This window comes from Fimicolochytrium jonesii, assembly GCF_025526975.1.
Source record: "Fimicolochytrium jonesii strain JEL569 chromosome Unknown EV422scaffold_5, whole genome shotgun sequence".
Lineage (NCBI taxonomy): Eukaryota > Fungi > Chytridiomycota > Chytridiomycetes > Spizellomycetales > Powellomycetaceae > Fimicolochytrium > Fimicolochytrium jonesii.
This window is the reverse complement of record NW_026515672.1, coordinates 65119-78479: the sequence shown is the minus strand read 5'-3', so window position 1 is coordinate 78479 and position 13361 is coordinate 65119.

The window sequence follows — 13361 nt, the reverse complement described above, 5'->3', positions numbered from 1 at the left end:
GCTGTAAAACCGAGCGTGAAGGCTGTGAATCCGAGCGTGAAGGCTGTAAATAACCAGCGGCTCCATAGTAACGGGCCATAGGTAGCGGTAGTAACGGTTAGTAACGGGCCATAGACGCGTTACAGTTGATTTTCAGTCGAGGACCGCCTGTAATAGGACCTAGGCCCCAGTCCCATAGCACGGCAATATGTGTAGACTGTACGTACATACTCCGCTGAGCTGTCGAATATCCAGTGCTGTCAGTGCCATACCCCCCGCTTCCCCCCATTCCCTTCCCCCCATTCCCATAAGCAAGCGTAGCAATGGCTGGGCTTTTTTCTTCGCTGGTCCAAGCCACACTCTGTATCGCACAAGAACATGGAGATTCATATATAAAGACGCCGTGGAATATATCAAGCTTCTTACCTCCAAAAATGGATCTCGGACGTAGGCCCATCTCTCCTTCCTCACCTGCTTCCCAACCTACTTCCTTCCCAATGCAATTGCCAACACCTCTGTACAGTACACATCCCGCCGACCACCTCCAGGTAACAACAGCAATCCCTCACACTACCTAGAACAGATCAATCTAACCTCCCTGCACAGCACAGCACAGCACAGCCAACATGTCATCACACCAAGCGCTCCAGGGGCACCTGTGGTGTGGCATATTTACTGGAGCAACCACACCACGGCAGAAGAGGAGGAAGGTTGCTCCAGTTACCCCGCGGTTGCCCATACGTCTGCCACCCGCCGTACAGACGCCATTGCAGGCCCCGCGCCCTCGATTCGAGTTCCCACCATCTGTCCAGCGCCACTTGCCCCAAGCAATCGCAGACATGGTTAGCGAGAGTTCTGGCGATGAAGACGGGCAACAGCACCAGCAGCGAGGGCTTTCACCCGTCGACAGGGGTCTGCAGCGTCCGTTGAACCTCCCCGCTCCCATCCCTTCCCGTTTTCCCAGCACACCGGGTGGATCCCTGGTGCTTGAAGCCCCACCTCCACCACCAGTTCAACGACCCCGCCCGCAGACGCATGCCAGCACGAAGGTTTCCCTTCACTGAATCCAAAATCACAATCAAGTGCAAAGGGGGCGCCTGACAACGTTCATCGGCAATGTTCACGTCCTTGCGCGCCACACCACCTTCTTTCTCAAGTACTACCTTGGTAAGTTTTTGAGGTACACTGTATGGTTCCCATGAAATAATGTCCTGACTACTACGTGCCCACCGCAGCCGATCATCCTCTACCCGATTTCCCGGACACTACCGACAAGCACATTTGTGTGATATTTGAGCTGCTAAACAACCCCGGCCACAATGGCAGTCCGACCATCACGCAAGAGTTGCGTCCACGGGTTCAAGAGTACTGTAATGTTCACGGATTTGCCCCCATCTGCATGCGCAATAGCCAACAGACCGCAGCGTACACAGCTACGAGCATCTTCACCAACCTCAAAGTCAACATACAGGAGCATTTTATGCAAATGTTTCTGCGCTATGTCAATGAAAGGCTTGGTTTGAAGCAAGTCGTACTGCATCTCCGTAGAGCCGGAATCAGCCGAGCGCAGCGCCAACAGTATTATCGGCGTGTCTGTTATGAATGGGCGGAGCCGATGGAAATAGAGGCGACTTGTGGTGCAGGTTGTTGACAGGTAATGGTATTCAGACCAAAACAAGAACTAGAACAAGACTAGGAAGAACTGGTGTTGATCTGCTGGGGAATCAGGAAGTGGGGAGCTCAGGGGAGGCGGCTATTTATGTTTTTCTGGGAAGGCTGGGGAAGCGTGGGGAAGCAGAAGGGTACGGAATGAGAGGGAAGCCAAGAGAAGCGCCAAGGGTGGGGAAGCATAGAAACAGAAGACTGGGGATGGGGTGGCTACGCTGAGGCTGTGGGCGGGTACGTGGGGAAGTATGGAGAAGGGTTTGTAAGCGCCGAGTGTTGGGAGGTGTGGCTACGTGCGGCTGCGTGGAGAAATGAAGGCAGTGGCAGGTGTGGGGTAGCGCGGCTGCGTGCGGCTGCGAGGTTTGGCAGATGTCAGGTTTTGACAGGGAATTGACATTGACTGACTGTTGGGATGCTGTCATGAGGTAAGCGCATGGTATGGACGCGTCATCCATAACATCACCCCCTCCTTTAGCCACGGCGTCCGGATGTTGTTTTGATGTTGGCAGGCTTTGGTCGGGGTTTGTCGGGGTACTTTTGGTGGAACTGGGCAACAAGCTCTTGACATCGGGCAAGGTGTTCCACTGGCTCCCATGTGTTCTCCGAGCTTGGCCAACCCTGCCACTTGATGAGGTACTGAAGGTGCGTGCGTCGAATACGGGAGTCAAGAATGTCTTCCACAATCCATTCCTCCTGTCCTTCGACTTCTTCTGGTGGGGTGGGTTCTGGCTCAGTTCGCTCCGGAATGGTGAAACGTGGTTCAAGAAGGGAGACATGGAAGACGTTGTGAATTTTGTAGGATGGGGGAAGCTTGAGGCGATATGTGACCGAGTTGATCTTCTCCGTGATTGTGAAGGGGCCAATCTTACGGTGATCAAGTTTCTGGGAAGGTCGGAGAGTCTTGAGATTCCGCTGTAAGAGCCAGACACTGTCCCTGGGTTTCATGTCTGGGCCAGGTGCCCTCTTAGCATCGGCAAAGCGCTTCATGCGTCCTTGGGCCTCCTTGAGCTCACTGGCAAGCTGTTCGTGGATTTCCTTGAGATGGTTGGCACGAGCTTCGGCTGCAGGATTAAGGGATTCGGTTGTGGTGGCGGAAGCCAGACTGAATCAAGGATGGAACCCATAGTTGGCGTAGAAGGGGGTTGTCTGGGTGGCGGAGTGGATGGTGTTATTGTAAGAGAACTCAGCAGAAGACAAGAGTTCCTTCCAGTTATCTTGTTGATAGTTGCAAAAGCAGCGAAGGTATTGCTCAAGAATCTGATTGGTCCGCTCGGTTTGTTCATCGCTCTGGGGATGGAACGCCGATGAGAGGTTGACCTTGGTTCCCAGGAGAGCGAAGAGACGTTTCCAGAAGTGGGAGTTGAACTGTGGGCCACGGTCAGATACAATATCGTCGGGGAGTCCATGGAGCCGGATGACATGGTGCCAGATCAGATCTGCAGTTGACTCAGCGGTGGCAGTTTTCCTGCACGGTACAAAGTGCGCCATCTTGGTGAACCGGCAGATGACAACGAGCACAGAATCAACCCCATCACTGGCGGGTAGATCCGTGATGAAGTCCATGGAAATTGACCTCCAGGGGCGGTCAGGGACCTGCAGGGGTTGGAGGAGACCGTAGGGCTTGTGTCTGCTGGTCTTGGCTTGAGCACATACGTCGCAGGACCTGATGTAGGACTTGACAAAACGCCACTGGCTAGGCCACCAGTAGTTGCGTGAGATGAGCTCCAGGGTCTTTGACATGCCGTAGTGTCCTGCCAAACGCGTGTCATGCATGTCCCGGCAGATCTCAGCACGGAGCTTGTTGGTGGGGACGTAGACAAGGTTGTCGTACAGCAGAACCCCATTTTCCTCGGAGAATCGCTTTATCCGTTCTTGGTCTTCTTGAGATTGCTGGGCAATGGGGGCCCTAAGCTGTCGCCGGATGGTTTGCGCAAACACATCGGATGCCAGGGCAGCTTTGATTTGGTCAAGGAGCGAGGAGTCCAGTGGGGTCAGATAAGTGGCGGCCAGGCGGAGATGGTCAGGGGTGAGGATCGTGGTTTCCTGGGAGCGGAATGCTTCTTCCCCCTCCCTTAGCTCGTATTCAGAGCGACGAGAGAGGGCGTCAGCTTGGTGTTGCTGGGTACCAGGGCGGTATGTGATGACAAAGTCGAAATCAGCAAAGAAGATTGACCAGCGGGATTGGCGGCGGTTGAGGGTACGGGTAGTCATGAAGTACTGGAGGTTCTTGTGGTCACAGTAAACGATGACCTTGTGGCGGGCACCAATGAGGTGGTGTCGCCATTGAGCAAATGAGTCTTGGATAGCCAGGAGTTCCTTGTCGTAGATCTCATAGTTGATTTCCTCAGGAGTAAATTTGCGGGAGTGAAAGGCCACGGGGTGGAGTTGATCTGTGTCATCGGGTTGAAGGAGGACGGCGCCAAGGGCAAAGTCGGAGGCATCGGATTCGACAATGAAGGGCTTGTCAGGGTCGGGGTGAGTCAGGATAGGTGCGGAGGTGAAGGCTTTCTTGAGGGTTTCAAAAGCTAGGTGTGCAGCGTGGGTCCATTTGAATGGCAAGTCTTTGCGAGTGAGCGTGGTCAGGGGTGCAACGATCGCAGAGTACCCTTTGATGAATCGCCGGTAGAAGTTGGCAAAACCAAGGAAGCGCTGGATGCCTTTGACATTCGTCGGGGGTTCCCATTCGGTAATGGCAGCCGTCTTCTTTGGGTCCATGGAAATGCCTTGCTGGGAGATGATAAACCCCAGGAACTCAACAGAGTCACGGTTGAATTCGCATTTTTCCGGTTTCGCATACAGCCCGTGCTGGCGGAGTCGTGAGAGCACCTCTCGGACGTGGTTGGGGTGGTCTTCTGGGTTTTTTGAGAAGATCAGAATGTCGTCAAGGTAGACCACAACAAAAACGTCGAGAATGTCACGGAATATGTCGTTCATGAGGTGTTGGAATACTCCAGGGGCATTGGTGAGCCCAAACGGCATGACATTATACTCGAATAGGCCGTAGCGACATCGGAACGCTGTCTTCCATTCATCCCCTGGCCGGATCCGAAGAAGGTTGTAGGCTCCCCGGAGGTCAATCTTGGTGAGCCGGCGTGCCCCTCGAAGACGATCCATGATGCTGTTAATCAAGGGCAAGGGATAGCGATTCTTGATGGTGATATTGTTGAGTCCACGATAGTCGACGCACAGACGGAGGGAACCGTCCTTTTTCTTGACAAAGAGGACTGGGGCACCGGCGGGAGACTTGGAGTGCTTGATGAACCCCTTAGCTAGGTTCTCTTCAAGGTAGTCACAGAGTGCCTGCATTTCAGGCTCGCTGAGACTATAGATCGGGCCGAACGGTGGCTGTTTGCCCTCTTCTAAGTCGATGGGACAGTCGTAGGGTCGGTGCTCTGGGAGGGTATCCGCGTTCTTCTTGGCGAAGACGTCCGCAAAATCTTGGTATTCTTCAGGAATGATGGCCTTCGGATCTTTTGGAGGAGTGGTCGCCAGGGCTTGGGAATCTGACTTGGTCGGATTGGCGTAGGCAATGAATGCCTGGTCATGCCTTGCCGCCACACGGAAAGCTGGGGCGCTGATAAACGATACGTGGATCGGTGTGGGTGCTGGGTCCAGTGTGTTGGGTGTCTGGGCTAGGGAGACTGAAATCTCGTCTTGATGGATACGGATCAGAGGTTCAGGGGTTTTGAGGGCTTCGGGCTAGGTTCTGTTGGCAGGGCATCCCAGGAGGCGTATTGTCCAAAACCGCAATGGCAGCGGACGCAAAGAGTGCGAGTCTTCCAGTGTAGCTCCACATCATGGAGCTCAAACCAGGGAAGCCCCAGGATGATTGGCGCATGCGGGGAACATGTCACATGGAATACCACCTCCTCAAAATGGTCGTTGACCCACATGCCCAAAGGTTGGGTGTGATGGGTAATGGAGCCCGCATGGCTGGGACGTCCGTCAACCAGTTCAAGCGCAATGGGGTCCTCCTTCTTGACAAGTGGGATGCGGTGCTTGCGGGCATAACTTTCGTCGATGAAGCACGACATCGCACCGGTGTCGAGTAGTGCTGAAAGCTGAACTGGAGCTCGCTGGGCCGATATCTGCAGGGTAACAGGGTACTCGAATGGTGAGGATGGGCCCAAAGTCCGCATGGGTGAGGGTATCTCAGATAGGAGATTGACATTGTTGGTGGTCAGGAGAAGGGTGTTGCTGGAGATGCCAGGATCGGAGCAAGGTTTTGTGGCTTCTCCCTTGGCAGTACTTGCGTGGTGAGAAGGCCCAGGACAGGTGTTGCCCAGCTGCTCGGCCTTTACTGCAGCTGGACTTGGGCAAAATCCTGGATGGGTGCAGGTTCCTTAACCGCGACATTCGCCGTGCGTATCTTGTTCGGGCAGAGTTTGGCTATGTGGCCGGGTTTACCACAGTAGAGGCAAAGTTTGTTTGTGATGCGGTGTTGGCGCTCTAGCGGTGTGAGGGGTCCTCGCGGACGAGCAGCGTCAATGATCATAGGGTCGTCTGGGCGGTTGTCGGGGCTCATGAGGGTGGGGCTAGTGGTAACTGGCACATATGGCTGTCGGTTCCTGCTTTGCTCTAGACGGCGCTCAAACAATCGGTTGTCACATTGGATGGCCTGTTCCATCACGGTGTCGATTGAGGCGGTAGGGGGCATCGTGAGCATTAAGTCCTTGACGTCTTCTTTGAGGCCGCGACGGAAGGTGGCAATCAATGCCTGGTCATTCCACGACACATCGCATTGCAGCTGTCGGAATTCAGCTACATACTCTGTTGCTGCACGGGTTTGTCGAAGGTTCTGGAGCTTGTTTTCAGACATGCGGATCCTGTCACTGTCTCCAAAGGCTGCTTGCATTTGCTGGATGAAATCATCCAGGTTCGTAAGGGAATGATGGTCTTGTTCGACAAGGGGCGCCAGCCAGGCCTGGGCGGTGCCAGTGAGGTAGGTGCCAATAGTTCGTATCTTGGTCTGATCGTTGGGGTAGCGCCTGGGTTGGAGGGCGAACATGAGCCGGATCTGACTGAGGAACCCACGGAACTTGCTTCGGGTGCCATCAAATTTGTCTGGGAGACTGATTTTGGGTTCGGGGGCGTGGGTGGCAGGGGCAGTGGTCTGGCTTTGCGCTAGTTCGGCTTGTAGGGTGGTATTCTGCGCTCGAAGTTCGTCAATCGCATTGCACATGGCTTGCCAGGCTTCGGCCGTGAGGGGAAGGGCGTCGGACATGGTGATTTGGCGTGGAGGTACAGCGGCTGGGGGTTGTTGAGCAGATCAAACTGTTATGAATGGGCGGAGCCGATGAAAATAGAGGCGACTTGTGGTGCAGGTTGTTGACAGGTAATAGTATTCAGACCGAAACAAGAACTAGAACAAGACTAGGAAGAACTGGTGTTGATCTGCTGGGGGATCAGGAAGTGGGGAGCTCAGGGGAGGCGGCTATTTATGTTTTTCTGGGAAGGCTGGGGAAGCGTGGGGAAGCAGAAGGGTACGGAATGAGAAGGAAGCCAAGAGAAGCGCCAAGGGTGGGGAAGCATAGAAACAGAAGACTGGGGATGGGGTGGCTACGCTGAGGCTGTGGGCGGGTACGTGGGGAAGTATGGAAACAGAAGACTGGGGATGGGGTGGCTACGCTGAAGCTGTGGGCGGGTACGTGGGGAAGTATGGAGAAGGGTTTGTAAGCGCCGAGTGTTGGGAGGTGTGGCTACGTGCGGCTGCCTGGAGAAATGAAGGCAGTGGCAGGTGTGGGGTAGCGCGGCTGCGTGCGGCTGCGAGGTTTGGCAGATGTCAGGTTTTGACAGGGAAGTGACATTGACTGACTGTTGGGATGCTGTCATGAGGTAAGCGCATGGTATGGACGCGTCGTCCATAACATCACCCCCTCCTTTAGCCACGGCGTCCGGATGTTGTTTTGATGTTGGCAGGCTTTGGTCGGGGTTTGTCGGGGTACTTTTGGTGGAACTGGGCAACAAGCTCTTGACATCCGGCAAGGTGTTCCACTGGCTCCCATGTGTTCTCCGAGCTTGGCCAACCCTGCCACTTGATGAGGTACTGAAGATGCGTGCGTCGAATACGGGAGTCAAGAATGTCTTCCACAATCCATTCCTCCTGTCCTTCGACTTCTTCTGGTGGTGGGGTGGGTTCTAGCTCAGTTCGCTCCGGAATGGTGAAACGTGGTTCAAGAAGGGAGACATGGAAGACGTTGTGAATTTTGTAGGATGGGGGAAGCTTGAGGCGATATGTGACCGAGTTGATCTTCTCCGTGATTGTGAAGGGGCCAATCTTACGGTGATCAAGTTTCTGGGAAGGTCGGAGAGTCTTGAGATTCCGCTGTAAGAGCCAGACACTGTCCCCGGGTTTCATGTCTGGGCCAGGTGCCCTCTTAGCATCGGCAAAGCGCTTCATGCGTCCTTGGGCCTCCTTGAGCTCAGTGGCAAGCTGTTCATGGATTTCCTTGAGATGGTTGGCACGAGCTTCGGCTGCAGGATTAAGGGATTCGGTTGTGGTGGCGGAAGCCAGACTGAATCGAGGATGGAACCCATAGTTGGCGTAGAAGGGGGTTGTCTGGGTGGCGGAGTGGATGGTGTTATTGTAAGAGAACTCAGCAGAAGACAAGAGTTCCTTCCAGTTATCTTGTTGATAGTTGCAAAAGCAGCGAAGGTATTGCTCAAGAATCTGATTGGTCCGCTCGGTTTGTCCATCGCTCTGGGGATGGAACGCCGATGAGAGGTTGACCTTGGTTCCCAGGAGAGCGAAGAGACGTTTCCAGAAGTGGGAGTTGAACTGTGGGCCACGGTCAGATACAATATCGTCGGGGAGTCCATGGAGCCGGATGACATGGTGCCAGATCAGATCTGCAGTTGACTCAGCGGTGGCAGTTTTCCTGCACGGTACAAAGTGCGCCATCTTGGTGAACCGGCAGATGACAACGAGCACAGAATCAACCCCATCACTGGCGGGTAGATCCGTGATGAAGTCCATGGAAATTGACCCCCAGGGGCGGTCAGGGATCTGCAGGGGTTGGAGGAGACCGTAGGGCTTGTGTCTGCTGGTCTTGGCTTGAGCACATACGTCGCAGGACCTGATGTAGGACTTGACAAAACGCCACTGGCTAGGCCACCAGTAGTTGCGTGAGATGAGCTCCAGGGTCTTTGACATGCCGTAGTGTCCTGCCAAACGCGTGTCATGCATGTCCCGGCAGATCTCAGCACGGAGCTTGTTGGTGGGGACGTAGACAAGGTTGTCGTATAGCAGAACCCCATTTTCCTCGGAGAATCGCTTTATCCGTTCTTGGTCTTCTTGAGATTGCTGGGCAATGGGGGCCCTAAGCTGTCGCCGGATGGTTTGCGCAAACACATCGGATGCCAGGGCAGCTTTGATTTGGTCAAGGAGCGAGGAGTCCAGTGGGGTCAGATAAGTGGCGGCCAGGCGGAGATGGTCAGGGGTGAGGATCGTGGTTTCCTGGGAGCGGAATGCTTCTTCCCCCTCCCTTAGCTCGTATTCAGAGCGACGAGAGAGGGCATCAGCTTGGTGTTGCTGGGTACCAGGGCGGTATGTGATGACAAAGTCGAAATCAGCAAAGAAGATTGACCAGCGGGATTGGCGGCGGTTGAGGGTACGGGTAGTCATGAAGTACTGGAGGTTCTTGTGGTCACAGTAAACGATGACCTTGTGGCGGGCACCAATGAGGTGGTGTCGCCATTGAGCAAATGAGTCTTGGATAGCCAGGAGTTCCTTGTCGTAGATCTCATAGTTGATTTCCTCAGGAGTAAATTTGCGGGAGTGAAAGGCCACGGGGTGGAGTTGATCTGTGTCATCGGGTTGAAGGAGGACGGCGCCAAGGGCAAAGTCGGAGGCATCGGATTCGACAATGAAGGGCTTGTCAGGGTCGGGGTGAGTCAGGATAGGTGCGGAGGTGAAGCCTTTCTTGAGGGTTTCAAAAGCTAGGTGTGCAGCGTGGGTCCATTTGAATGGCAAGTCTTTGCGAGTGAGCGTGGTCAGGGGTGCAACGATCGCAGAGTACCCTTTGATGAATCGCCGGTAGAAGTTGGCAAAACCAAGGAAGCGCTGGATGCCTTTGACATTCGTCGGGGGTTCCCATTCGGTAATGGCAGCCGTCTTCTTTGGGTCCATGGAAATGCCTTGCTGGGAGATGATAAACCCCAGGAACTCAACAGAGTCACGGTTGAATTCGCATTTTTCCGGTTTCGCGTACAGCCCGTGCTGGCGGAGTCGTGAGAGCACCTCTCGGACGTGGTTGGGGTGGTCTTCTGGGTTTTTTGATAAGATCAGAATGTCGTCAAGGTAGACCACAACAAAAACGTCGAGGATGTCACGGAATATGTCGTTCATGAGGTGTTGGAATACTCCAGGGGCATTGGTGAGCCCAAACGGCATGACATTATATTCGAATAGGCCGTAGCGACATCGGAACGCTGTCTTCCATTCATCCCCTGGCCGGATCCGAAGAAGGTTGTAGGCTCCCCGGAGGTCAATCTTGGTGAGCCGGCGTGCCCCTCGAAGACGATCCATGATGCTGTTAATCAAGGGCAAGGGATAGCGATTCTTGATGGTGATATTATTGAGTCCACGATAGTCGACGCACAGACGGAGGGAACCGTCCTTTTTCTTGACAAAGAGGACTGGGGCACCGGCGGGAGACTTGGAGTGCTTGATGAACCCCTTAGCTAGGTTCTCTTCAAGGTAGTCACAGAGTGCCTGCATTTCAGGCTCGCTGAGACTATAGATCGGGCCGAACGGTGGCTGTTTGCCCTCTTCTAAGTCGATGGGACAGTCGTAGGGTCGGTGCTCTGGGAGGGTATCCGCGTTCTTCTTGGCGAAGACGTCCGCAAAATCTTGGTATTCTTCAGGAATGATGGCCTTCGGATCTTTTGGAGGAGTGGTCGCCAGGGCTTGGGAATCTGACTTGGTCGCATTGGCGTAGGCAATGAATGCCTGGTCATGCCTTGCCGCCACACGGAAAGCTGGGGCGCTGATAAACGATACGTGGATCGGTGTGGGTGCTGGGTCCAGTGTGTTGGGTGTCTGGGCTAGGGAGACTGAAATCTCGTCTTGATGGATACGGATCAGAGGTTCAGGGGTTCTTGAGGGCTTCGGGCTAGGTTCTGTTGGCAGGGCATCCCAGGAGGCGTATTGTCCTAAAACCGCAATGGCAGCGGACGCAAAGAGTGCGAGTCTTCCAATGTAGCTCCACATCATGGAGCTCAAACCAGGGAAGCCCCAGGATGATTGGCGCATGCGGGGAACATGTCACATGGAATACCACCTCCTCAAAATGGTCGTTGACCCACATGCCCAAAGGTTGGGTGTGATGGGTAATGGAGCCCGCATGGCTGGGACGTCCGTCAACCAGTTCAAGCGCAATGGGGTCCTCCTTCTTGACCAGTGGGATGCGGTGCTTGCGGGCATAACTTTCGTCGATGAAGCACGACATCGCACCGGTGTCGAGTAGTGCTGAAAGCTGAACTGGAGCTCGCTGGGCCGATATCTGCAGGGTAACAGGGTACTCGAATGGTGAGGATGGGCCCAAAGTCCGCATGGGTGAGGGTATCTCAGATAGGAGATTGACATTGTTGGTGGTCAGGAGAAGGGTGTTGCTGGAGATGCCAGGATCGGAGCAAGGTTTTGTGGCTTCTCCCTTGGCAGTACTTGCGTGGTGAGAAGGCCCAGGACAGGTGTTGCCCAGCTGCTCGGCCTTTACTGCAGCTGGACTTGGGCAAAATCCTGGATGGGTGCAGGTTCCTTAACCGCGACATTCGCCGTGCGTATCTTGTTCGGGCAGAGTTTGGCTATGTGGCCGGGTTTACCACAGTAGAGGCAAAGTTTGTTTGTGATGCGGTGTTGGCGCTCTAGCGGTGTGAGGGGTCCTCGCGGACGAGCAGCGTCAATGATCATAGGGTCGTCTGGGCGGTTGTCGGGGCTCATGAGGGTGGGGCTAGTGGTAACTGGCACATATGGCTGTCGGTTCCTGCTTTGCTCTAGACGGCGCTCAAACAATCGGTTGTCACATTGGATGGCCTGTTCCATCACGGTGTCGATTGAGGCGGTAGGGGGCATCGTGAGCATTAAGTCCTTGACGTCTTCTTTGAGGCCGCGACGGAAGGTGGCAATCAATGCCTGGTCATTCCACGACACATCGCATTGCAGCTGTCGGAATTCAGCTACATACTCTGTTGCTGCACGGGTTTGTCGAAGGTTCTGGAGCTTGTTTTCAGGACATGCGGATCCTGTCACTGTCTCCAAAGGCTGCTTGCATTTGCTGGATGAAATCATCCAGGTTTCGTAAGGGAATGATGGTCTTGTTCGACAAGGGGCGCCAGCCAGGCCTGGGCGGTGCCAGTGAGGTAGGTGCCAATAGTTCGTATCTTGGTCTGATCGTTGGGGTAGCGCCTGGGTTGGAGGGCGAACATGAGCCGGATCTGACTGAGGAACCCACGGAACTTGCTTCGGGTGCCATCAAATTTGTCTGGGAGACTGATTTTGGGTTCGGGGGCGTGGGTGGCAGGGGCAGTGGTCTGGCTTTGCGCTAGTTCGGCTTGTAGGGTGGTATTCTGCGCTCGAAGTTCGTCAATCGCATTGCACATGGCTTGCCAGGCTTCGGCCGTGAGGGGAAGGGCGTCGGACATGGTGATTTGGCGTGGAGGTACAGCGGCTGGGGGTTGTTGAGCAGATCAAACTGTTATGAATGGGCGGAGCCGATGAAAATAGAGGCGACTTGTGGTGCAGGTTGTTGACAGGTAATAGTATTCAGACCGAAACAAGAACTAGAACAAGACTAGGAAGAACTGGTGTTGATCTGCTGGGGGATCAGGAAGTGGGGAGCTCAGGGGAGGCGGCTATTTATGTTTTTCTGGGAAGGCTGGGGAAGCGTGGGGAAGCAGAAGGGTACGGAATGAGAAGGAAGCCAAGAGAAGCGCCAAGGGTGGGGAAGCATAGAAACAGAAGACTGGGGATGGGGTGGCTACGCTGAGGCTGTGGGCGGGTACGTGGGGAAGTATGGAAACAGAAGACTGGGGATGGGGTGGCTACGCTGAAGCTGTGGGCGGGTACGTGGGGAAGTATGGAGAAGGGTTTGTAAGCGCCGAGTGTTGGGAGGTGTGGCTACGTGCGGCTGCCTGGAGAAATGAAGGCAGTGGCAGGTGTGGGGTAGCGCGGCTGCGTGCGGCTGCGAGGTTTGGCAGATGTCAGGTTTTGACAGGGAATTGACATTGACTGACTGTTGGGATGCTGTCATGAGGTAAGCGCATGGTATGGACGCGTCGTCCATAACATCACCCCCTCCTTTAGCCACGGCGTCCGGATGTTGTTTTGATGTTGGCAGGCTTTGGTCGGGGTTTGTCGGGGTACTTTTGGTGGAACTGGGCAACAAGCTCTTGACATCGGGCAAGGTGTTCCACTGGCTCCCATGTGTTCTCCGAGCTTGGCCAACCCTGCCACTTGATGAGGTACTGAAGGTGCGTGCGTCGAATACGGGAGTCAAGAATGTCTTCCACAATCCATTCCTCCTGTCCTTCGACTTCTTCTGGTGGGGTGGGTTCTGGCTCAGTTCGCTCCGGAATGGTGAAACGTGGTTCAAGAAGGGAGACATGGAAGACGTTGTGAATTTTGTAGGATGGGGGAAGCTTGAGGCGATATGTGACCGAGTTGATCTTCTCCGTGATTGTGAAGGGGCCAATCTTACGGTGATCAAGTTTCTGGGAAG